Source organism: Capra hircus, chromosome 21, assembly GCF_001704415.2.
Source record: "Capra hircus breed San Clemente chromosome 21, ASM170441v1, whole genome shotgun sequence".
Taxonomy (NCBI): Eukaryota; Metazoa; Chordata; class Mammalia; order Artiodactyla; family Bovidae; genus Capra; species Capra hircus.
In genome coordinates this window covers 20,806,509-20,833,624 of record NC_030828.1, presented here as the reverse complement: position 1 = coordinate 20,833,624, position 27,116 = coordinate 20,806,509, and the positions used below count along the sequence as shown (strand labels likewise).

Below are 27,116 nucleotides of genomic sequence, written 5' to 3'. Positions count from 1 at the left end.
GGAGTGAGGACCTCAGATAAAACAAACAATACTCCTGGCTGGCCCAATTTACATAGGACAGGCCCAGGGAGAGATAAACATATAAATAGAGGAGCCAAAGCTAGCTTCCTCTCTCTCTCTCCTGCACGCTGGGGCGCTCTTCTCCTCATGTCTTTGGATCGATGTGCCCTCACGCCTCGAAGATGGATTTTCCTGCTATCTTCTAAATAAAATAGAGCTGTAACACTAAGCTGTAACATTGATTTGTCTAAGAGCTATAACATGGTCCATTTGAGACCTGAGAGCTATAACACGGTCTATCCAAGACCTGAGAGCTGTGACACGCCGAGGGGGCTTTCATGTCCTTCACGCCAAATCTTTGTTGTGACGAGACAAAGAACCAAGGAACATACACTCGCGGGACATATGGATGTGAGAGTTGGACTGTGAAGAAGGCTGAACGCCAAAGAATTGATGCTTTTAAACTGTGGTGCTGGAAAAGACTCTTGAGAGTCCCTTGGACTGCAAGGAGATCCAACCAGTCCATCCTAAAGGAGACCAGTCCTGGGTGTTCATTGGAAGGACTGATGCTGAGGCTGAAACTCCAATACTTTGGCCACCTCATGTGAAGAGTTGACTCATTGGAAAAGACCCTGATGCTGGCAGGGATTGGGGGCAGGAAGAGAAGGGGACGACAAAGGATGAGATGGCTGGATGGCATCACCGACTCGATGCACATGAGTTTGGGTGAGCTCTGGGAGTTGGTGATAGACAGGGAGGCCTGGCGTGCTGCGATTCATGGGGTTGCAAAGAGTCAGACACAACTGAGCGACTGAACTGACTAGCTGACTGAGCTCAACAAAGGCATTTTTAGTCCAACATTCAGGCTGAGGGGCTGGGTTTTCTGAGGTAGGCCATTATGTGTGATGATAACAACAACAGCCACGAAAAGCAAGTCAAAGAAACACTTCGAACATGAAGTCAGAATTAGTTTTTCTCTGCATTGGGAGCGCAGAGTGTTAGCCATGGTAAAATAGGAGGGAAAGGGGCCAGGCAGGATTTTTGAAAGAATGACATAGCCCAAGGACACAACATAGACCAATTGGAATCAAATGGGCCCAAGATGGCAGACAAGTCAGCTTTGACTAGACCTTGATCCTCAGTCAGCAAGCTAAATGACACACTCAGAGGTGCCGTGATGGTTCCAAAGTTGACCATCAAAGACCAAAAAGCAGGCAGTAGTCCAACCCCTGGAAATCCCCTCCCTTTCCCCAAAATAGTTGGAATAATCCTCCCACTCATTAGCCTATGAAATTATCCAGCCCATAAAAGCTAACCACAACCCCTTTTGAGGCCACTGTATTCACCCTCTGTGATGGCCCATGCTCTGTGGAATGTTACTCTCTCTGAATAAATTCACTTGTTACCTATCACTTTGGCTCTCACTGAATTCTTTCTGCTATGAGACATCAAGAACCTGAGCCTGGCCTTTCTCACTCCCTGGCCATCTTGATGGCTGCTCTTGGTTGGAGGCATCCCACACCCAAGGCAGGGAGGTGGTGGCCACCAAGAAGATGAAGTCACTGGAGTCAATACTCTAGGCTCCAACTGGTTATGAAAAGTAGAAAGTACGTGCTAGTGTACAAGCAGACTCTGAAAAGGATCAGACAAGGCAAAGTGAAACCGGTCGTCCTCACCAACAACTGCTCATTCAATACTCTGAAATAGAGTATTATTCCATGTTGGCCAAAACTGGTGTCCATCACTACCATGGCAATAATATTGAATTGGGCACAGATGTGAAAAGTACTACAGAGGTATTCACTCTGGCTATGATTGATCCAGATGACTCTGATATCATTAGAAGCATGCCAGAACAGACTGGTGAAAAGTGAATCACGTACAATTTTTCTTTAATAAAACTGGCAAGAAAGGGCTTGTTAAAAAAAAAAGAGCCTGAGCCTGTAACCAGGTCTGTGATCTCAGTTTGAAGACTGTGGGTTTTGGCTCAGTTCAAGTTCCAGTCTGGGTTTTGGCTGGGTTTGAGTCCCAGCACGTGGGTTCCAGTCTCAATCTAAGGTAAACGGCTTCAACTGGACCACCAGAGAAGTCCCTTGCAGAGATTCTTACCTTAGTTTCTTCACCTCTGGAAATTTTCTATGGTGAACATATATTGCTTTTATAATCACAGAAATGTAACACGTGTTACAGGCTGAACCATCCCTCAAATTCATGTGCTGAAGTGCTAACCTCCAGTACCTCAGTATGTGGCTGGATTCGGAGAAAGGGCCTTTAAGTAGGTATTTAAGTGAAAAAGGAGGTCATCAAGGTGGGTCCTACCCCAATATGGACCCTGCTCCACACCTCCAAGGCGGCACTGCTGATAAAGAACCCGCCTGCCAATGCAGGAGACATAAGAGACATGGTTCGACCACTGGGTGGGGAAGATGCCCTGGAGGAGGGCATGGCAACCCACTCCAGTATTCTTGCCAGGAGAATCCCATGGACAGAGGAGTCTGGGGGCTACAGCCTATGCGGTTGCAAAGAGTCACACATGACTGAAGCGACTTAGCAGGCATGGAGCACCACTCCAATGTGACCACTGTCCTTCTAAGAAGTGGGGATTAGGTCACAGATACTCATAGAAGGAGGCCCAGGGAGAAGATGTTGTTGTTCAGTCGTTCAGTCGTGTCCAACTCTTTGCCACCCCGTGGGCTGCAGCCTGCCAGTCTTCCCTGTGGTTCACCAACTCCCAGAGCTTGCTCAAGCTCATGTCCATTTAGTTGGTGATATCATACAACCACTTCATCCTCTGTCGTCCCCTTCTCTGCCTGCCTTCAATACTTCCCAGCATCAGGGTCTTTTCCAGTGAGTCAGTTCTTCGCATCAGGTGGCCAATGTATTGGAGCTTCAGCTTCAGCATCAGTCCTTTCAATGAATATTCAGGACTGATTTTCTTCAGGATTGACTGGTTGGATCTCCTTGGAGTCCAAAGGACTCTCAAGAGTCTTCTCCAACATCACAGTTTGAAACCATCAATTCTTTGGCACTCAGCCTTCTTTATGGTCCAGCTCTCACATCTATACATGACTCCTGGAAAATGCCAATTTGACTATACTGACCTTTGTTGGCAAAATAATGTCTCCGCTTTTTAATATGCTGTTTAGGTTTTTCATGGCTGCAATCACTGTCCACAGTGATTTTGAAGCCTGAGAAAATAAAGTCAATCATTGTTTCCCCATCCATTTGCCATGAAGTGATGGTATTGGATGTCATGATCTTTGTTTTTTCAATGTTGAGTTTTAAGACAGCTTTTTCACTCTCACTTTCACTTTCATCAAGAGGCTCTTTAGTTTCTCTTCACTTTCTGCCATATGAATGGTGTCATCTGCATATCTTAGGTTATTGATATTTCTCCCAGCAATCTTGATTCCAGCTTGTGCTTCATCCAACCTGGCATTTCACATGATGTACTCTGTAAGTTAAATAAGCAGGGTGACAATATACAGCCTTGACGTACGCCTTTCCCAGTTTTGAACCATGTCCGGTTCTAACTGTTGTTTCTTGACCTGCATACAGGTTCCTCAGGAGGCAGGTAAGGTGGTCTGGCATTACCATCTCTTGAAGAATTTTCCACAGTTTGTTGTGATCCACAGAGTCAAAGGCTTTAGAGTAGTCAGTGAAGCAGAAGTAGATGTTTTTCTGGAGTTCTCTTGCTTTTTCTAATATCCAACGGATGTTGGCAATTTGATCTCTTGTTCCTATACTGTTTCTAAATCCAGCTTAAACATCTGGAAGTTCTTGGTTCATGTACTGTTGAAGCCTAGCATGGAGGATTTTGAGCATGACCTTGCCAGCATGTGAAATGAGTACAATTGTGAGGTAGTTTAAACATTCTTTGGCATTGCCCTTCTTTGGGATTGGAATGAAAACTGACCTTTTCCAGTCCTGTGGCCACTGCTAAGTTTTTCAAATTTGCTGGCATACTGAGTGCAGCACTTTCACAGCGTCATCTTCTAGAATTTGAAATAGCTCAACTGGAATTCCCTCACCTCCACTAGCTTTGTTCCTAGTGATGCTTCCTAAGGCCCACTTGACTTCGCGCTCCAGGATGTCTGGCTCTAGGTGAGTGACCACACCATCATGGTTACCTGGGTCATTAAGATCTTTTTTGTATAGTTCTTCTGTGTATTACTGCCACCTCTTCTTAATATCTTCTGCTTCCGTTAGGTCCATACTGTTTCTGTCCTCTATTGTGCCTATCTTTGCATGAAATGTTTCCTTGGTATTCTTGGTTTCCTTGGTATTCTTGGTATCTTGAAGAGATCTCTAGTTCTTTCCCATTCTATTGTTTTCTTCTATTTCTTTGCATTGTTCACTTAGGAAGGCTTTCTTATCTCTACTTGCTACTCTTTGGAACTCTGCATTCGGATGGGTATAGCTTTCCTTTACTCCTTTGCCTTTTGCGTCTCTCCTTTTCTCAGCTATTTGTAAGGCCTTCTCAGTCAATCATCTTACCTTTTGCATTTCTTTTTCTTGGGGATGATTTTGATCACTGCTTCCTGTACAATGTTACGAACCTCTGTCCATAGTTCTTCAGGCACTCTGTCTATCAAATCTAATGCCTTGAATCTATTTGTCACTTCCACTATATACGCATAAGGGATTTGATTTCGGTCATACCTGAATAGCCTAGTGATTTTCCCTACTTCCTTTAATTTAAGTCTGAATTTTATAATAAGGAGTTCATAATCTGAGCCATAGTCAGCTCCCAGTCTTGTTTCTGATAACTGTACAGAACTTCTCTGTCTTTGGCTGCAAAGAATATAATCAGTCTGATTTCAGTGTTGTAGCCACGCATTCTGGGAAACAAACTCACTCAGAAGGATGATGCAGATAGTGGAGTGCAGTTTATTGCACCAGTGGGCCCAAGGCAGAGTCTCCTCTTAGCCAAGAACCCCGACCAGTTTTTGTGAAAAACCTTATATACCTTAAGAGCACTTGCTCAAACCCACCTCCCCAAATTCCTTGAAACTAGTCTGGACAGGTAAAAGAGAGATACAATCAAAGTTAACCCTTGATTCGTGTGTCACAAGACTAGAGAAACAGTAGATATTTATCAATAGGCCTACGGTCATATCCCGATAAACATAATGGAATTTACGACTTTGTTCTGTTACAGAGATAATTAGCATATTCTTTTAGGCAACGGAGAGTCCAAGTACAAGTCCTGAGGCTCCTTTATCAGGGGGTCTGGTTTTCCATTGGCATGCCATTTCTATAGACGCTGGGCACGAAGTTCAGAGTCCACTGGGAGGGTGACCGTGTGTGTAGCCTAATGTTCGCGGCCTGGCCTAAGGTGGAGTCCAGCTCTGTCTGTTTCCTCCTTCATCAGTACTGACCATCTGGTGACGTCCATGTGTAGAGTCGTCTCTTGTGTTGTTGGAAGAGGGTGTTTGCTGTGACAAGTGGGTAGCACTGGAGAAGATGGCCATCTGCCGACGGAAGCCTCAGAAGGAGCCAACACCTTGATCTTGGACTTCTAAGCTTCAGAAGTATAAGAAAATAAATTTCTGTTGTTGAACCACCCAGTCTCTGGTATTTGTTACAGTAACACTAACAGACGAATATACCCTGTCATTAAAAAGAGGGAGAAGGCAATCAATACAAGTTCTTGGCATTTCAGACGTTCACAGTGGAGGTTACTGCTGGTAATGAGAAAGGCATGGGGTTAGGAAGTAATCTGTAACTTTTTGCTTTCCTGGCTGAAATCTGAGCCTCAGCCGGTGGGGCAAGCAGAGGATCCAGCGGAGCCGAGATGAGGCATCTTTACTTCAAGCTGCCACTGGCGTCCACCTACACAGTCACTGGAGAGTATTCAGAGACTTAAAGGCAGGTCTCTTCCTGATGAATGGTGCTGAGTAGAAAGCCTGCCCCTGGGGCTGGGAAGAGAAAGGGAGGAACAAAGAGAAGGGTGGATCTTTTGAAAGAGTCTTCAAAAGAGCAGACAGTGCAAGGTCCAACCTGGGGATCACTCAAGCCCACCACATTCTCCAGGCAGAGCTCTGATTTTCCGGTGGGTCCCCGTTATTATTGTTGTTCAGTCACTAAGTCATGTCTGACTTTTTGCGACCCCATGGACTGCAGCATGCCAGGCTGCCCTGTCCTTCACCATCTCCCAGGGTTTGCTGAGATTCATATCCATCGGGTCAGTGATGCCATCCAACCATCTCATCTTCTGTCGTGCCCTTCTGCCCTTCTCCTCCTGCCTTCAGTCTTTCGCAGCTTCAGGGTCTTTTCCAGTGAGTTGATTCTTTCCATCAGGTGGGCAAAGTATTGCAGCTTCAGCTTCAGAATCAGTTCTTCCAATGAATATTTAGGGTTGAGTGGGCCCCAGACCCTTTTAGAAATTGAGCAAAAGTAAGAGAAAGATGCCTAGGCATAAACGGGGCAGGGGTTGTGTCTTCCCCTTCCAATATTCATGTACCCTAATTGAACTTCCTTTCTAGTTAAAAACATAGAAAGGCAATTAATGTCACTGTTTCAGTTGAGATCTTGTCAGCAAAAAAAGTGCCCACGGAGTAAGAGATAAAACCTGACTGAAGGGTAAAAGGGCAGTCAGATGGAAACTGGGAAGAAGCCAGGAACCAGAACAAACATTTCCACGAAACAGGAGGCAAAGGCTCCATGGAGGTCTATCCTGATTCTCCAGAGAGCAAGGCGGAATGGAGGACGTGAAGAAGTATCTGTTTTGCATAACGTGCCCTAGGAGAGGGGCTTCACAGGTGGAGCTAGTGGTAAAGAATCCCTCCGCTAATGCAGAAGTCACAGGAGACATAGGTTCCATCCCTGGGTTGGGAATGTTTCCTGGAGGAGGACCTGGCAACCCACTCCAGTATTCTTGCATGGGAAATTCCATGGACAGAGGAGCCTGGTGGGCCACAGTCCACGGGGTTGCAAAGAGTTAAACATGACTGAGCAACTGAGCATGCCCACTGTAGCGGGGGCATCCTGGGCTGACCTTGTAGCCCAGAAATGTTTCCTCTTGAGCAGAAGCACATCAGAGAGCAGGAAGCTAGGTGGAATCAAGTGTTGGACACAGGTGAAACGAGCCTGTGTGATGAGAAAGTGAAATTATGAACATAGAGGTAAGTGGCCAAATTCAGGGATTCTTCTATGCGTGGGGACATGTGAGGCTTGCTGAGTTCACTGGACTCCCTCCTATACACCCTGAATGCCAGACAATGAACAAAGTAGTGGAGATTAAAATCTTTTTGCCTTATTGGCAAACGGGAAAGTATAAGAATGTTCATCACAGAGCTATTCATATTTGTGAAAAATTGTTCTCAACTAGGGGCTGCTGAAATAGATGATGGTGCATTGTTTGAATGACTTTCAGGCAGCCATCTAAAATGATGGTGTAGAAAATGGTCTAAAGAGCTTTCTCACTCCTACTTTGAGCCATGGGGTCATTTTTCCTTTGAACTTTTATTTTGGGGTGGGGATTGGGGGCCAAGCAGCACATGGGATCTTAGTTCCCTGTCCAAGAATCGAACCTGTGCCCCCCTCAATGGAAGGGCAGCATATTAAACACTGGACCGCTAGGAAAGTCCCTCCACTGAACTTTTCAAAGCAGATTTAACCTTCAGGGTGGGATGCAAGTAGCCACACCCTTTCCTTCCTTGACACTCACTGCAGTGTGAGATGATGTCTCCCGAGTGTTCACTCCACGTAGGTTCAGATCACACTGGGACCACCTACGGGGCAAGACCCTTTAGCCTCTCTTATGCTCAGTTCTGGGCTTCCTTGGTGACACAGTCAGTAAAGAATCCGCCTGTTTATTACTTGGAGAAGGGAATGGCTACTCACTCCAGTATTCTTGCCTAGAGAATCCCATGGACAGAGGAGCCTGGTGGGCTACAGTCCATGGGGTCACAAAGAGTTGAACACGACTGAGCAACTAACACTTTCACTTTTCTTCTTCATACATGCTTGTATTAACATACATGTCTGTTTGTATTTCTTCCTATCTAAAATTTTTTTGGTCATGCCAAACAGCATGTGGGATCCTAGTTCCCTAGACAGGAATTGAACCTGTGACCCTTGCATTGGAAGCTCGGAGTTTAACCAATGCAATGAACCACCAGCAAAGTTCCCAGAGACCATTTTTTTTTTTTTTTTTTGAGGGGTTAGGGTTAGGGATCTTACTTCCCTGACCAGGGATCGAATTTGAGCCCCCTGAAGTGGAAATGTAGCATCCCAACCACTGGACCACCAGGGAAGTCCCCTGTTTGTATTTCTTAAACAATAAATAAAATAACATGCAGCTACTAGACTATTTTAAATCACCTAATTGGTGGGCACTGCAAGTTTATTAGCTGGCTTAGAACACGGCCAACCTGGCATTGTAGCAGGAGTAGTTGAAGCTACTATCAGACAGCAAAGAATCCGCCTGCGCTGTGGGAGACCTGGGTTCAATCCCTGGGTTGGAAAGATCCCTTGGAGGAGGGCATGGCAACCCACTCCAGTATTCTTGCCTGGAGAATCCCCATGGACAGAGGAGCCTGATGGGCTATGGTCCATGGGGTTTCAAAGAGTGGGACTTGACTAGTGACTAAGCACGGTAGTGTTTAGTGCTTGGCACTTGGCAAGCACTTATAAAGCAGCAGTTTTTGTTCTGAAGACGTCTCAGGGGCCCTCTCCTGCCTTTGCTTTGGAGATCTATGCCTGGGAGGCACTGTCTGTTTCCCTGCGGGGATTTGTCGTAATCATCCACGGGGAGAGCGTCCCCATTTTTCCTTTAATCTTTCCCACCCGCAAGACCTCTCCAGGGATGTCTGCACACACAGGCACACACACACACACACACACACACACACACAGGTGCAGACTTTCTTGATGTCCAGTCCTCCAACACCTCCTGTCACTCCTGTGGTTCTGGTCCCCAGTCACTTCGTCCCACACGGAGTCCACCTGGCCTGGGCTTGGGGACTCCTCATTCTCTGCTTTATGCCCAGGGCCTGCGCTTCTGAGGCTTGATCCTCGATGCTCAGACAGATGGAACGTTGCCAGCAGGGCCTGTTTGCAAGCTGCCAAAAGGATGCCCAGAGAGGCCTTTACTCTGACAAATTCACTCCTGGGGCCCCCAGGTCTATCCTTAGCCTGGCAGCTGGTGGAGAGAAGATGGCATCTCAACTGTGGACTTGGACAACTCAATTCTTCAGGGTCCCAAGTACATACCAGATGCCACGTTGCCATGGCCTTTAGCAGCGTGAGAACTGTTATACTTTCGGTGAGTATCTGGATCAGTCACTTCGGCTGAGGAAAGGGAGGTGCCAGGGACATGGTTAAACACTGGAGGAACTGAACAGCTTTACTGGGGTCTTAACAGGAACTTGGGGGAAAGGGAACCCCCATAAGAGAGGAGAAGACAGCGGAGAAGATCAGAAGAATGATAAGGGGCCAGGACAAAATAGCAGGAGCCTCAGCCTGGGAGGTGTGTGTCCGGTGAGGAATCCCCAGTGGCAGGGACAAAGGACCTTCTTTAAAACAAGTGAGGTGAAATACACACGGCTTCCCTGATGGCTCATCAAGTAGACGCAGGAGATGTGGGTTCAATCCCTGGATCAGGAAGATTCCGCCGGAGGAGGAAATGGCAACCCACATAATACACATAACATAAAATTTATGTTTTTAACCATTTCTAGGGGTACATCCTCCTTGTTTAGAGCCATCACCCCATTCCATCTTCAGAATTCATCTTCCCCAAACAAAATTCTGTACCAATTAAACAATAACTTTCCATTCCTCCAGCCTCTGGCAACCACCATTCTATTTTCTGTCTATGTGACTGTTCTCAGTGCCTCATAGAAGCAGAAACATACTGTGTTATGTTAGGCTTATTTCACTTAGCATACTGTCCTCAAGGTTAATCCATGGTGCAGCATGTGTCAGAACAGTCTTCCTTTTTAAGGCTGAATAACATTCCATTGTATTGTTGTCGTTGTTCAGTCACTAAGTTGTGTGCGACTCTTTGCGACCCCACAAACTGCAGCACGCCACGCTTCCTGGTCCTTCACCAGTATAACCTCATTTTGTTCATCCATTCACCCATTAGTAAACACTTGGGCTGCTTCCATCTTTAGGCTGCTATGATTAATGCTGCTATCAACATGGGTATACAAATATCTCTTTGAAACCCTGCTTTCAATTCTTTTAGGTATCCACCTAGAAGTGGAATTGCTGCATCCTATGATAATTCTACTTTTAATTTTTGAGGACTGGTATGCTATTGTCTACAGTGGCTGTGTTAGGGGAAGCACAGTGCCTGAAACCGCCCACCCTGGCCAGGCACCCTAGTAACTATTTGCATGAGTTGTTTTACGACAGGAGGTCCTGGTAAGGAACATGGAACTAATAAGCCACCAGCAACCGGAAGAGTTCAGGAAAGGTCAAAAGGAGACACTACGTGTCCGACCACCTCCCTGAAACCTTCTCGCTGGCATCCATCTTGGCTGAGCGATGCGTGTGCCATCAGGAAGGACTCTGAGTCAGAATGATTGGCTAAAGACAACCTGGAAACTAATCCCATCAACATAAAACCCGAGATTGTGAGCCACATTGCAAAGCAGTCCTCCTGGCTTTCCTTACCCCACTGCTTTCTGCCCGGGCGCCCCTTCCCAATAAAATCTCTTACTTTGTCAGCACATGTGTCTCTTTGGACAATTCATTTCCGAGTGTTAGACAAGAGCCCACTTCCGGGCCCTGGAAGGGGTCCCCCTTCTTGCAACAGCTGTATCATTTTACATTCTCACCAACAGTGTGTTAAAAGTTCCGATTTCTGAAAAGACAACCTACTAAATGGGAGAAAACATTTGCAAATGGTATAACCAGTAAGAGTTAATATTAAATGTACATAAAGCGCTCATACACCTCAACATAAAAAAACTCCCAAACAACCCCATTGAAATATGGGTGGAAGATCTGAATAGACATTTTTCCAAAGAAGACTTACAGATGGCCAATAGGCACATGAAAAGATGCCCAACATCGTTAATCATCAGAGAAATGCACATTAAAGCCACAATGAGATATCACCAAACATCTGTCAGAATGGTTATCATCAAAAAGACACAAATAAATGGTGAGGATGTGGAGAAAAGGGAATCCTCATACACCAGTGGGGGCATATAAATTAGTGTAGTCACTGCAGAAAACAACACTGAGGTTTCTCAGAAAACTAAAACCAGAACTGCCAAACGACCCAGCAGTCCCACTCCTAGGTATACCTCCCCAAAATTAAAACACTAATCTGAAAAAGCACACACACCATAACGTTCACGGCAGCATTGTTTATAATCGCCGAGATATAGAAGCAACCCAGGCGTCCATCAACAGATGAATGGATAAAGAAGAGGCAGAATAAAACAACAACAACATAATAAAAAGGAAAGAGAATCTGCCAGTTGCAACAACATGATTGCACCTATAGGGTATTCTGCTAGGTGAAATAAGTCAGACGATATCATTTATACGTGTAATCTAATAAATAAACTAGTGAATATAACAAAAAGAAACAGACTCATAGATATAGAGAATAATCTAGTAGGTTAACTATGGGAAGAGGAGACAGGGGAGGGAAAAGATAGGGGCAGAGAATTAAGAGGCACAAACTTCTACGTATAAAATAAATGAGCTGCAAGAATATATTGTAGGAAACAGGGAATACAGTCAATATTTTGAAATAACTATAAGTGGACTACAACCTTTAAAAATTGTGAATCATGGCCTTCCCTGGTGGCTGAGGGGTAAAGAACCCTCCTGCCACTGCAGAAGACACAGGTTCAACCTGGGAAGGTCCCACATGACACAGAGAATCTAAGCCAGCGTGCCATGAGTACTGAGCCTGCTCACACCGAGGCCGTGTGCCGCAACCGCAGAAGCCTAATGCTCTGGAGCCGTGCTCTGCAATAAGAGGAGCTACTGCGACGAGAAGTCTCCCAGCGCAACTAGTGAGTAGCACCCACTCGCTGAAACTAGAGAGCACCCCTCACAGCAACGAAGACCCGGCACTGCCAAAAATAATAAATAAAATTTATTTTAAAAAATTGTGAATCACTATGTTGGACCCCTGAAGCTTATATAATATTTTTACAGCAAGTAATACCTCAATCGGAGAAGGCAATGGCACCCCGCTCCAGCACTCTTGCCTGGAAAATCCCATGGACTGAGGAGCCTGGTGGGCCGCAGTCTATGGGGTCACTAAGAGTCGGACACGACTGAGCGACTTCACTTTCACGTTTCACTTTCATGCATTGGAGTAGGAAATGGCAACCCGCTCCAGTGTTCTTGCCTGGAGAATCCCAGGGACAAGGGAGCCTCATGGGCTGCTGTTTATGGGGTTGCACAGAGTTGGACACGACTGAAGCGATTTAGCAGTACCAATAGCAACACCTCAATAAAACACAAAAGTTATGGGAATTCCCTGGTTGTCCAGTGGTTAGGACTCGGCGCTTTCACTGCTGTGGCCCACATTCAATCTCTGATTGAACTAAGATCCCTCAAGCCACACAGTGCACCAATTTCAGTTCAATTCAGTCGCTCAGTCGTGTCTGAGTCTTTGCGACCCCATGAATCGCAGCACGCCAGGCCTCCCTGTCCATCACCATCTCCCGGAGTTCACTCAGACTCACATCCATCGAGTCCGTGATGCCATCCAGCCATCTCATCCTCAGTCGTCCCCTTCTCCTCCTGCCCCCAATCCCTTCCAGCATCAGGGTCTTTTCCAATGAGTCAGCTCTTCACATGAGGTGACCAAGTACTGGAGCTTCAGCTTTAGCATCATTCCTTCCAAAGAAATCCCAGGGTTGATTTCCTTCAGATTGGACTGGTTGGATCTCCTTGCAGTCCAAGGGACTCTCAAGAGTCTTCTCCAACACCACAGTTCAAAAGCATCAATTCTTTGGCGCTCAGCCTTCTTCACAGTCCAACTCTCACATCCATACATGACCACTGGAAAAACCATAGCCTTGACTAGACGGACCTTAGTCGGCAAAGTAATGTCTCTGCTTTTGAATATGCTATCTAGGTTGGTCATAACTTTTCTTCCAAGGAGTAAGCGTCTTCTAATTTCATGGCTGCAGTCACCATCTGCAGTGATTTTGGAGCCCCCCAAAATAAAGTCTGACACTGTTTCTACTGTTTCCCCGTCTATTTCCCATGAAGTGATGGGACCAGATGCCATGATCTTCGTTTTCTGAATGTTGAGCTTTAAGTCAACTTTTTCGCTCTCCTCTTTCACTTTCATCAAGAGGCTTTTTAGCTCCTCTTCACTTTCTGCAATAACCTCAGTGCACCAAAGAGGGGGGGAAATGTTTCAATTACTCCACATCCTCACCCACATTTGTCATTTTCTTGTTCTTCTTCCCTGACTCTGAGTGCAGGATGGGTGGAGAGCAGAGGAAAGAGAGAGGATGGAGAAATGGGAGGAAGGGGCCTGGGAGGGCAGTGGTGCTGGACTGTGGCCATCGGGTGCCTGGAACACAAGGCATCTTGAACCCTTGAACCCGGGAAACAGTGAGGAAGATGCTAGGGGTCCTACTTCCTGTGATGGAAGTGACAGGAGATTCTATTTCGATATCAAGGGCCAGGGCCATCCCAGCTGGCACACAGCTCATAGCCTGGGCACTTGGTCCTTGCCTGAATTTACCTCGTGGGCAGACCATCTGCAGGCCAGGCCTGGGGAGCTGGGATCAGTGCAAGGGGCCGTAAGGGGCTGCACGCCTGGGTGACTCTGCCTGTGGTCGGGGCCCACCACCCCTCCCTGAGTAGACACTGCCACCTTCTGGCCCTTTGTTGACCAACTGCCCCACCCCATCCCAGGAAGAGCTTTGTCTTAATCAAGAAAGGGAACTGGACCTCTGTGTGTGTGTGTGTGTGTGTGTTTAGTCACTGACTGTGACCCCCACAGACTGTAGCCCACCAGGTTCCTCTGTCCATGGGATTCTCCAGACAAGAACACTGGAGTGGATTGCCATGCCCTCCTCCAGGGGATCTTCCCAACCCAGGGATCAAACCTGTCTCCTGTAATGGCAGGCGGGTTATTCACCCCTGAGCCACCTGGGAAGCCCGAGGTTTCCTCCACTTGTTTACAATCCTGTCTTCCTGGGGCCCACCCAGGTTGCCTGCCTCAGAGCCTTTTCAACCTGTTGGTCTCGCCCACTGAGAGCTTAAGGCAAGGGCTGCTGCTATACTGCTCCAGAGATAGGCTCTGTCTGCCTTGATCTTCTGTTGACTGGGGGCAGGGCCTCACTGTGGACTGCCATCTTTGCTGGGGTAAAGGGTCCAGCCGCGAGCACCGTTTCCAGGGTCTCTCCATTGTTTCTTTGTTTGCTGGTTGGCTGGTTGGTGTTTTGTTTTGTTTTGTTTTTTTGAGGGGGCGGAAATCCTCAACTATTGTTCCCTCTTAGGCAGGCCTGCGGGGATTCCATGGCTAGTTAACCAGCTTCTCAAGTTTCTCAAGGTGTTTATTTCTCTCTCTGTTTTTTAACAGTTTAACTTCCCCCTCCCCTCCCAGCACCCCCCCGCCCCCCCCACCCCCACCCCCACCCCCCCGCCTCCGCCACTTTGTCTCATTACTTGAAGTGTGGACAAACTTTCCTCCAGGCCCCATAAGAACCACTGTAACTTGGCCCCAAGCCCTTTGGGGGACTTCCCTGGTGGTCCAGTGGCTAAGTCTCTGAGCTTCCAATGCAGGGTGCCAGGAGTTAGAGCCTTGGTCATGGAAATAGTAATAGCTCCCACATGTTGCAACTAAAGATCTTGAATGTCATCACTAAGACCTGGCACAGCCAAATAAATACACACTACAAAAAAAAAATTTCTTTTTAGGAAGCCCTTTGTTTGCTGTCTCAAACTCAGTGTTAAAACCCAAATCCTTTCCAGCAGCAGACCCCACTGGAAGACCAGCTCTTCAATCTTCACCAAGACCAGCTCTTGGGTCTTCCCATTCCCAAGTCCCAAATCGCTAGACTACCATGTTGACTGGGTTCTTGTCTTAGATTCCAGGATGTCCAGTAATGTTGTCCCGGCCTTGTCCAGGGAGGCCCTGAGTCCCTGGGGATTCAGTGGGGGAAAGGAGGAACCTGGCGGAGAGGCCAAGGCTTCCCGGGTATACACCGCATCCGCTGATGGTCTGCCCCCCTTGCCCACCTTCTTCCCTGACTTGAAGATTCTCTGCCCACTCCGCCTTTCCTCCCTCCTCGCCACAGGGTAGATCTATTCATTAGCCACCTGCAACAATGCAATTCCTGCTTCCTTTTCCCCTAGGCAGCATGTTTCAGAGGTTCCTATGGAGACTGGCCTTCTGGAGGTTGAGGGGTCATGGCCAGACCACATGTTCCAGCCAGATCGCAGCCAGTTGTTAAGAGGGCGTCCTTCCCTTCTACCCAAAGGTGGTGGCTGTCAGATATTCTGGAAACAAGGATGCTCACTCCTCGGGTTGCTAAGGGGAACTTGGGGCTTCCCAGGTGGTGCTGCTGGTAAAGAATCTGCCTGCCAAAGCAGGAGATATAAGAGATGTATCACTGAGTTGGAAAGATCCCATGGAGGACGGCGTGGTAACCCACTCCAGTATTCTTGCCTGGAAAATTCCATGGACAGAGGAGCCTGGAGGGTTACTACAGTCCATAAGGTTGCACAGAGTCAGACATAACTGAAGCGACTTTGCATGCACACATACAAGGGCACTCTGAGGTTGTCTCTATTCCATAGGTTCGACCCAGGGCTTCAGAAGCTGTCCAGACTGTGACGTCCAGCAGGGCAGACACAGATCAGCCCTTTTGCTCCCCAAGAGCCCCGTGGGGTGAGCATGAGCGACAGTAACAGGGAAAGAGACATGGTAGGAGATGGGAGGAACCACTCCTCTGTTCCTGGGGGCTGTTCTGGGGGCTGCCCCTCTGACCATCAGACCTAGAAGGACCAGGTCCTGCTGACACACCCCCAACCCCACTGGCTATCCTCGTTCTGGAATTTTCTGCAAGCCATTTTTTTAAATGGTCTTTCAGCCATGTCTGACCGTTTGTGACCCCATGGACTGTAGCCCACCAGGCTCCTCTGGCCATGGGATTCTCCAGGCAAGAATACTGGAGTGGGGTTGTCACACCCTCCTCCAGGTGATCTTTCCAACCAAGGGATTGAACTCAGGTCTCCTGCAGTACAGGTGGAGCCATCAGGAAACACCACTATGAAGCTCTTTGAAAAAAAAAAAAATTTATATATATATATATATATATATATATATATATATATATATATATATATTTCATACCTAAGTACGTGGGACTGGAATTGGGTTTATAAAGTTTCCTTAATTTATTTATTTTTTGGCTGCACCTTGGGGCATGGGGGATTGTAGTTTCTGGACCAGGGATTGAACCCTTGCCCCATGCATTGAAGTCTTAACCACTGGACCACCAGGGCAGTCCCTATAATGTTGATTTTATATTTAGTCTCACTTAAAAGTTTTCAATAGCCTCCCGCAGATCCTGGAATAACAGAGTCCTTACCAAGTCTGGAACATCCCATGGATGGAGGAGCCTGGTGGGCTGCAGTCCATGGGGTCCCTAAGAGCCGGACACAACTGAGCAACTTCACTTTCACTTTTCACTTTCATGCATTGGAGAAGGAAATGGCAACCCACTCCAGTGTTCTTGCCTGGAGAATCCCAGGGACAGGGGAGCCTGGTGGGCTGCTGTCTATGGGGCTGCACAGAGTCAGACACGACTGAAGTGACTTAGCAGCAGTAGCAGTAGCAGTACCAAGTCTTGAAGGCCCAAGAGGAACCAGCCCCTGCCCCGTCCCCTGAACTCACCACCCAGCCCTCTCCCCTGGCTCACCAAACTCCAGGCACACTCATCTTCTCATGGTCCTGCCATTCCAAGCCTGATCCAGCCCCAGGGACTTTGCACTGACTGTTCCTTCTGCTCAGAATGTTCTTCACACCGGTGGCCTCATGGCTGGCTTCTTGTTGTTTGGTTTGTAGCTCAGACGTCAGCCTCCCCTGACTACTCCAGTCTAGAGTAGCCTCCCCTTCCGTAAGCTCTATCTCCTCATCCTATTTCACTTTCTTCTCCACACATAACCCTCTCTGAAGCTTACACTTCAGCATCCCTCACTCACACAGTCCCCTTCCAAGGGTCTCCCTAATTTTGTGTTATTTTCTCAGAAAGGATCCCCTTCTCGGCCAACCCAACTGTGTAAGCTCCAGGCCCCTCAGAATCTAGACTCATATGTACCCAGAGCAAAGGACCAGGCTGTATTTGGTACATCCTATGCCTGCCACTGGCAGGAAGACAGACTCAGCATTCCTCCTGCCAGGCTATTTCAACACCCGTGGCCTCCCTGATCTCTTTCGGTCTGGATGCCAAGAGGAAACCTTGCCCAGGAATCTGGGTAACTGCCCTGCTCACTGTACCCAGGATTCAAGGTTGAGGTGGGGGGCATAGTGGGAGTGGAGGTGGGGGAGAATGAGGGATGTCCAAACTCCAAAGGCGGCTCTCTGTGCGTCTCCTTCTGGACAACCCTGCCCTGACTCCCCCAAATAGACATAAACGTTCTCAATCAGCAGCCACACCACTCTCTATTTAGCGAGGAGACTGAAAAATCTATACTTCCGTAGAATCTTTAATCTCTTTCTCTTCTAAGATATTTTGGCAAAGCTAATCCTAAGGTCTATCACTGACTCCTCCTCTCACCAGCTTGAGCATATATTCAGTGCGCAGGTTTTAACCCTCCTGCTGCCTCGCCCTTGGCGGCCCTGGCTAAGTGATCACAAAACTTTTCCACTGGGCCTTCTGTATAACCACCACCGATTAAATTGGGGAGAAAACCTAATCACCTCCTAATGAAGTTCAGGTCTAAATGATTGAAGAAGGACTTTCCTGGTGGTCTGGTGGCTAAGACTCTGTGCTCCCAATGCAGGGGGTCTGGGTTAAATCCCTGGTTAGGGAACTAGATCCCACATGCCACAGCTAAAAATCCTGCATGCCCCAACTAAGACCCAGTGCAGCCAGACAAATAAAAATAAATAATAATACAATTTTTTAAATGACTGAAGAGGTAAATCTGGTTCAAAGGAAAAGAGCCAATGCTTCCAATAAATTTCTATATCTATGTTGAATTCAGGGAGGCAGGTTCCAAAGACATATTTTCTATTTAATTAAGTGAGGGGAGACTTGGGGAGACCACAACACCTTGTGGTACATCCCATGACACAGTGGAAAACTAACCTGCAGTTGAAAGTCCTGCTCTGTTCTGGGCAAGACGATTACCTTCTTCACGGAGTTACTGTGCACTCAGCTCAGGCTGCTGTAACAAATCACCCCAGACAGGTGGCTGAAACAGGTAACTTGTACTTCTCACATTCCTCGAGGCTGGGACTCCAAGAACAAGATGCCGGCTGATTCCATGTCTGATGAGAACCCATTTCCAAGCTGCACACACCTGGCTTCCCCTTGTAACCTTCCATGGTGGAAAGAAATCCAGAGACACCCTCAAGCCGTTACTGGGAGCCACGGTGAGCTGTCCTTAGTATCCAGACAGACTGTCACCTCCTGGCGGCCAAAGCAGTAAGAAAGTTGATGGCGAATGAACGTATTGAGCTTAAGGACTGCAGACACACAGCATGCACAGACTCCCGTCTGTGATGTTGGGCAGTGACTCCTGCGAGGACTGTGCCTGACCCCACCCCACACACGTGTGGACTTCAGCTCATCTCTTGTTAACTCCCACTGACCAACTGGTTGTCACAAACTCCACCAGTCTTCTGCATGTTCCCAACTATTCATCCCCTCACTTTCTGCCTCCTACTTGTCAGAGGAAATAGACGCCATCAGGCAGCCACCTCCTCTCCAGGAAAGAAGGGGGAGACTCTCTGCCGTCTGCCGTCGGGGGCTCAGACCCCTCAGGGTCTGGGGCCTCAGCCACCTCTTGCCTTTACCCTTCTCTCTCACTGGCATATTCAGCCTCACCTCTGCCAGCTCCTTCTCCTGAGCGTTTAAATTTACCAAAGGTTGGGAACTCTCTGGCGGTCCATTAGTTAGGACTCTGAACTCTATGGCTGAGGGGCCAGGTTCAATCCACATTATTGTTGTTGTTGTTCAGTGGCTAAGTCACATCTAACTGTCTTAAAACCCAAATTCCCAAAGCCCTCCTTCCACCTCGGCTCTCCCTTCTGATTCCTTTTCCTTGAAAGAGAGGTCTATGCTGGCTGACCCACTTTGCTAACTCTTAGCCTTTCCTCACGGAGAAGGCAATGGCAACTCACTCCAGTACTCTTGCCTGGAAAATTCCATGGGCGGAGGAGCCTGGTAGGCTACAGTCCATGGGGTTGCACAGAGTCGGACACGACTGAGCAACTTCACTTTCACTTTTCACTTTCATGCATTGGAGAAGGAAATGGCAACCCACTCCAGTGTTCTTGCCTGGAGAATCCCAGGGATGGGGGAGCCTGGTGGGCTGCCGTCTATGGGGTAGCACGGAGTCGGACATGACTGAATGCGACTTAGCAGCAGCAGCAGCCTTTCCTCAACCCATCCCTGGGAAAGCACCTGCTTTCCCTGCGGCAGCCGCCGTACGCCCCAGCAGAGAAACAGGAGTGCCCACTGCCAAGGTCAGAGATGGCCTCCGGCTTTTCTTTTTGGTCGAGCTGCATCTTTGTTGCAGCACACAGGCTTTTCTCTAGTTGCAGCGCGTGGGCTCAGTAGCTGCGGCACTGGAGCCTAGGTGCCATGCAGCATTTAGCATCTTAGCTCTATGACCAGGGATTGGACCTGTGTCCCCTGGACTGGAAGGCAGCTCCTTAACCACTGGACCCCCGGGAAGTCCCACAGATGGTCTCTGGGAGGCTAAACCCAGAGGACATCTCTCAGCGCTCCACTTCTTGTCTGTTCTGTAGTCTTCCCACTTCGGTTCATCCTTTGGGAATCTCACACTTTCTGTGACAGCCCTTTTAGGGGTCTCCTCTTCCTCCAGGGCTCTCACGTATTGGTGCCCCGCAGGGTCTCATCCACTCTCCCGCCTCCCCACATCTCCTCCATCCTCACAGCACACTGTCTTCCTGAGCAATCTTTTCAGACCCAAGGCTTCCACCACTATCTCTAGACTGAGAACATTTAGGAGGAAGTAACACGTTGAAGTTGCTTCCCAGGTGGTGCAGCAGTCAAGAATCCATCTCTCAATGCAGGAGATGTGGGTTCAATCCCTGGGTCAGGAAACTCCCTTGGTGGAGGAAATGACAACCTTCTTCAGTAATCTTGCCTGGGATATCCCATAGACAGAGGAGCCTGGTGGGCTACAGTCCATGGGGTCACAAAGACTTGGACATGATTAGAGACAAAACACACTCACAACATGTTGAAGAATGAAAAATAAGCATATATGGGAGGTCTAGTGGTTAAGATTCCATGCTTCCAATGCAAGGGGCACAGGTTTGATCCCTGGTTGGGGAACTAAGATCCCACATGCCACATGGCTCAGCCAAAAAAAAAAAAGCACATATGAACTGAGACTACCGTGTGAAGGAAGACAGTTGAGGGAGAAAGGAAAAACACTGGGACACTGGCTCTTTCCCTTATGATTGTTTGCAGATGAGCACGCCACTCTATGTCCTGGATTTCTCACAGAACTGGAATAAAAATAGTACGCACTTCATAGGGTTGCTATGAGGCTTAAGCGGGGTAATTCTAGAATAAGCACCCAGTGTCTGTACTTGTCAACATCATGACTCTGTTATTTGCAGGGGTAGAGAAGCAATAGGGAGACGAAAGGTTAAGCTGAGAAATGGATAGCTTGGATTCAGGTTTTAAAATATATGAAGGCAGTAGACTGATGGGGTCTCTTTGCCAAGGGCATTCCTAACCCAACAACACAGACACCATGGGGCTCAGAGCCCAGGAGCTGGAAGCTCCTTCCCAGGCCTGCTGCTCTCCTTCTGGCCATCTGGTTGACCTTGTGAGCCCCTGATGTGGGTTCAGCAAGTGGTTGGCTACAATGCCCTACGTGCACGTCCCAGGCATTCCCAAGACAGTCTGTCCTGAAGCAGGGGGAGGTGCCAGTGGCTGTGAATGATAAACAGTTTAGAGTCAGGGAAGGAAAGGTCACCTTTGGGCTGTGACCTGGGGGAAGGGACACTTGTCCCAGAGGAACAAGCACTAGTCCTTAAGAAGTACATTGAACCTGCCCTTGGCACTTGTCCAGTCGCCAGGTCTTCAACACAAATGCTACTTGTCGGTGACACAGGCTTCAAGTGAGGGCTCGTAGGCTAATTTGTGGTAAGTGTGCTAAGTCGCTTCAGTTGTGTCTGACTCTTTGCAATCCAATAGACCATAGCCCACTAGGTTCTTCTGTCCGTGGGATTCTCCAGGCAAGAATACTGGAGTAGGTTGCCATGCCTTCCTCCAGGGAATCTTCCCCACCCAGGGTTTGAACCTGAGTCTCTTATATTGCCTGCACTGGTAGGTGGGTTCTTTAATACTAGCTCCACCATCAGCCTGCAATGCAGGAGATCTGGATTCAATTCCTGGGTGGGGAAGATCCCCTGGAGGAGGACAAGGCAACCCACTAACAGATTCTTGCCTAGAAATCCCCAGGGACAGAGGAGCCTGGCGGGTTACAGTCAGCAGGGTTGCAAAAAGTCAGCCACAACTGAGTAAGCACCGCACACAGGCCACCAATTCCGTGATGGCTGCAGCCGACTTATACAGGCTCAAGAGAGACAACTGTTAAATTTTCAGGAATTTTGTAAGCCAATTATTAAACATAGGCACTATCAAAAATTAAGTTATGCAAACTCACAATGAAATAAACCATACTGAAAGACTCTAAACTCATTGATTCCTATTTTATGGTATTTTACTCTTCAGGATATTTACATGTATTGTATCTATCTGATGGAAAACTCTAACGTGGAAATACTATACAACTCTGTGTTCAGTGATGTTATGTTAATAGTTTGAAATTGGCCATGGTGGAAGTATCTATACTACAGAAATGCTACAAATCAACATACACACACACCCTCCATAGAGCTGGTTGTTAACATTTACTGGGGACTTTCCTGGTGGTCCAGTTGTTAAGAATCTGCTTTGTAATACAGGGGACACAGGTTTGATCCCTGGTGGGGGAACTAAGATCCCACATGCCTTGGAGCAACTAAGCCTGTGATATGTTGCAACTACTGAGCTCACGCGCACCAGAGCCCACACATCACAGCTAGAGAGTCCATGCACCGCAACGCAGAGGCTATGTGCTGCAACTAAGACCCGATGCAGCCAAATCAATTAATTAAAAAAAACAAAACCTTTACCAGCACCCCCCTAGATAAGCTGATGTCTAGAAAAAAAATTTTTTTGGCCCTGTGACTTGTGGGATCTCAATTCTCAGACCAAGGATTGAGCCAGGGCCATGGCAGTGAAAGCCCACTATCCCAACCACCAGGCCACCAGGGAACTCCTACTGAAATTTTGTCTTTAGCCACTTCTTCTGGGCTCAGCTGGTAAAGAATCTGCCTGCAAAGCGGCAGACCTGGGTTTGATCCCTGGGTTGGGAAGATCCCCTGGAGAAGGGAACAGCTATCCACTCCAGTATTCCGGCCTGGAGAATTCCATGGATTGTGTTGTCCATGAGGTCCCAAAGAGTCAGACATGACTGAATGACTTTTACTTCTGATGAGTTCCAGCAGTCTCCATCAGCTCCACAGAAACAGGACCTTCTAGTTTGGGTAGTGTAGTAGTGTTACTTGCTCAGTCATGTCTGACTCTTTGCGACCCCATGGATTGTAGCCTGCCATGCTACTTTGCCCATGGGACTCTCCAGGCAAGAATCCTGGAGCGGGTTGCCATTTCCTTCTCTAGAGGATCTTCCCGACCTAGGGACTGAACCTGGGTCTCCTCCATTGCTGGCAGATCATTTACTGTCTGAGCCACCAGGTAATCTCACTGGACTGTATCCCACAGAATGTGAATGTTATTGTGTTCAGTCGCTAAGTCATATCCAACTCTTTGGAACTGCAAAGAGTTGCAAATGGACTGCAGTATGCCAGGCTTCCCTGCCTTTCACTGTCTCCTGAAGTTTGCTCAAACTCATGTCCAGTGAGTTGGTGATGCTATCCAGCCATCTCATCTTCTGTCACCCCCTTCTCCTCCTGCCCTCAATCTGTCCCAGCATCAAGGTCTTTTCCAGTGAGTCAGCTTTTCACATCAGGTGGCCATAGTACTGGAGCTTCAGCTTCAGCATCAGTCCTTCCAATGAGAATAATGGTGGTCATTACTGATCACTTAACACTTGTCTCATCTTCCTTTAGGTTGCCCTTACAACATCACCATGAGCTTGGTATTAAATTTTACTCTACCATTTTGCAATGATAAAGTGAGCCACAGAGAAAGCAAGTAAGCCTCTCTCAAGGTAACCAGAAAAAAAAAAGGTAACCAGAAAAACTAATCCTCTCCTAACTACTACAGATAAAGAATAATCTGATAAAGAAATGTGATTAAGTGGCTCAACTGCCACTCCTTCAAGGCGCCAGCCCTGACTTTAATTTTCCCTACCAAAGGGCATTCATCTTGATGTTGTTTTATTGTTCTTAGTCACATTATACAAAACAGAATATATCCTATCCCAGAACTTTAGACTTTAATGCATAAGTAAGACAGTTCTGGAGTCACTCTTTCAGTTGGCGTGTTATTGTTCAGTCTCTCAGTCGTGTCCAACTCTTTTCAACCCCATGGACTTGCAGCACACCAGGCTTCCCTGTCCTTCAGCATCTCCTAGAGTTTGCTCAAACTCATGTCCATTGAGTTGGTAATGCTATCCAACCATCTCGTCCTCTGTCATCCCCTTCTCCTCCTGCCTTCAGTCTTTCCCAGCATTAAGGTATTTTCCAATGAGTTGGCTCTTTGCATCAGGTGGCCAAAGTATTGGAGCTTCAGCTTTAGCATCAGCCCTTCCAATAAATATTCAGGGTTGATTTCCTTTAGAATTGACTGGTTTGATCTCCTCTAAACAATCAATTATTAATTAGGAACTGAGATCCAGCTATGAAACCAACTCAGTTCAAGATCTGCACACCTCTCATGAAAGCTAAAGACCAGAGTCTTTTAAGTTCCCACAACCTGTAAAAGGTTACAGAGCTTGTAAGAGATGAAGACAAGATATTAACTAGGCCTGCCTGGATTCCAGAGTCCCTGCTCCAGTAAGAGGCATATGATGACTGGGTTAACAAGCAAAACTCAACTGAGTAAATTTAAAGATTTAATTGTCCTTATTTAATGATTCATGAATTGAGCAGCACTCCATCTGGCAAAGGAGCTCTGAGCAACTGTTCAAAAGGGAAGACTTTATAGGCAGGAGGCAGGACAAGGAAGTTATTCTAGCTCAGAGTGGATTATTTCAGGCAAGGTCACCTTCCTTTAAGGGGCGGCTGGTACTATTAGGCCGGTAACCCTTACTAGTGCTGACCAGGTAATTCCAGATTGGCTGATTAAAGATCACATTCCTGGGAGAGGCTGAAAATGCCAAGAGGTTAGGGCTTTCGGTTTTTGTATTTTATTGAAGTATAGTTGATTTGCAGTGTTGTATTAAGGGCTCCCCTGGTAGCTCAGCTGGTAAAGAATCTGCCTGCAAAGCAGGAAACCCTGGTTTAATTCCTGGGTTGGGAAGATCCCCTGGAGAAGGGATAGGCTACCCACTGCAGCATTCTTGGGCTTCCCTGCTGGCTCAGTTGGTAAAGAATCAGCCTGCAATGGCTACCCACTCCAGTATTCTGGTGTGGAGAATTCCATGGACTGCAGTTCTGGAGAAGGAAATAGCAATCTACTCCAATATTCTAGCCTGGAGAATCACATGGACAGAGGAGCCTGGTGGGTACAGTCCACGGGGTCACAAAGAGTCGGACACGACTGAGTGACTAATTTTCTTTTTCAGTGTCATGTTATAGGTTAGTTATTAAGTCTTGACTTGCTGATATGGGGTTTAGCACAAGGGAATTCATTTGGAGTCTGTTGTCTCTTTTTCAACACTATTAGGCATTTACTTTAAAAAGTCTTGTATAAGAATATTTGTGCTAGGTTGCTTCAGTCATGTCTGACTTTTTGCAACCCTATGACCACAGCCCACCAGGCTCCTCTGTCCACGGGTTTCTCCTGGCAAGATACTGGAGTGGATTGCCATGCCTTCCTCTAGGGGATCTTCTCAGAAGAATATTTAATGGTAAAGAAAAAAGCCTGTTAAGTAGTAAGTTAAGGGACTTACCTGGTGGTCCAGTGGCTGAGATACTGAACTCCCAACACAAGGGGTCCCAGTTTCATCCCTGGTCAGGGAACTAGATCCCAAATGCTGCAACCTGCATGCCACAACTAAGACCCAGTGCAGCCAAATAAATAAAATCCATTTTTTAAAGTATTAAGTTAAAAATGGAAGTTAAAAAAATCTGAATTATATCAATTCTTGGGTACACATTGTTTTTCACATTTAACGTGTCTGAAATAGGGTGCATCAAAAATCAATTCCAGGGGAATTATAGATATCAATGTGAAAGGTAAAACAATAAAGCTTCTAGAAGATATTACAGGACTAAGAAAAGATGTATCAAACAGGAAATAAGACATAAACATAAAAGGCTAATAAGTTGGACTAAATTAAAATTAAGATTTTTTTTTTTTTGCATCAAAAGACATTTTAAGTGAATGAGAAGGTGAGCTACTGAATGGGAGAGAAAACTTTTGCAATACATATATCCAAAAAGGGGACTCATATCAGAATGTATATTGAACTCCTACAAATCACAAACTGGCAAACAATTCAATGGAAAAAAAAAATTAGCAAAAAGCTTGAAACATTCACTTCACAAAAGAGAATATTCAAATGGACAATAAGGATATGAAAAGAAGCTCAATCTCATTAGTCTCTAGGGACATGCAACTTGCTAGTCTAACACACTGACCAATTGCTCCCCAGAGAACATGGGAAATGCAATTTAAAACCGCCATGAGAACCACAATACACCCCCAAGAATGCCTAAAACTGAAAAGAATGAGAACGCCGACTGTTAGCATGAGATGTGGAGAAACCAAAGCTCTCCTACGTTGCGGGAAGAATATAAATTAGACACTCAGAAAATTGTTTGGCAGTGTCTGTTAAAGTCAAATGCTTGTCAGTATCATCCAACAGAATTTCATACAAATGTGCAGCAAAAGACGAGAACCAGAATATTCATAGAAGCATCATTAATAATAGCCCCTACCTGGAAACCGCCCAAATGCCATCTGTAGTAGAATGGACGCATTGCAGCAGATTCATAAACAGAATTTTATATAGAAGCAGAACTAATGAATTACCGCCACATGCAAAACCATGGATGAATTTTACAAGCAGCATTGAGAACAAGTAAGACACAGCAGAGTACATACAGTATGATTCCATTTACAGAAAAACAAAGATAGGCAAAGACAGTCTATTTCAGTAGAAGTTAGGATAGCAAATGGGAAGTTAGGAAAGATAGTGCCTAGAAGGTGGTTTAAGGAGGGTTTGGGGGACCCTGGTGATTTATGTTTCCTGATCTGGGTAGTGATTCAGTCAACATTCATAAGTTGTACACTAATAATTTGTGTACTTTCTGTATATGTGTGTTAGTCGCTCAGTCGTGTCCAACTTTTTGCAACCCCATGGACTGTAGCCCACCAGGCTCCTCTGTCCCTGGGATTCTCCAGGCAAGAACACTAGAGTGGGTTGCCATTTCCTCCTCCAGGGGATCTTCCTGACCCACGGATCGAACCCAGGTCTCCTGCATTTGCAGGCAGATTCTTTACCATCTGAGCCACCATATGTGTGTATAGATATATATTATACTTCAGTAAAAAGTATACCAAATGAAGATGAAATTGAACAATTTGAGACCAAGAAGGTTAATTACCCACAGATCTTTGCTGAAAGACCTGTTCAAGGATGTCATCCAGTTACCAGGGAATTGAACCCAGCAGGTAGGAGTGGAATGTAAGAACCACTGCAGTGCCAAGAAACAGGCAGACACGTAGATAAATCTATTTGGAAAAAAAATGGAGGGGCTCAGAAAACCCAGTGGAGCC

The 27,116-nt window shown here is 46.8% G+C and overlaps 1 pseudogene; it reads left to right on the top strand.

Moving 5' to 3' along the window:
- Positions 1,554-2,344, top strand: LOC102186633 (annotated as a pseudogene).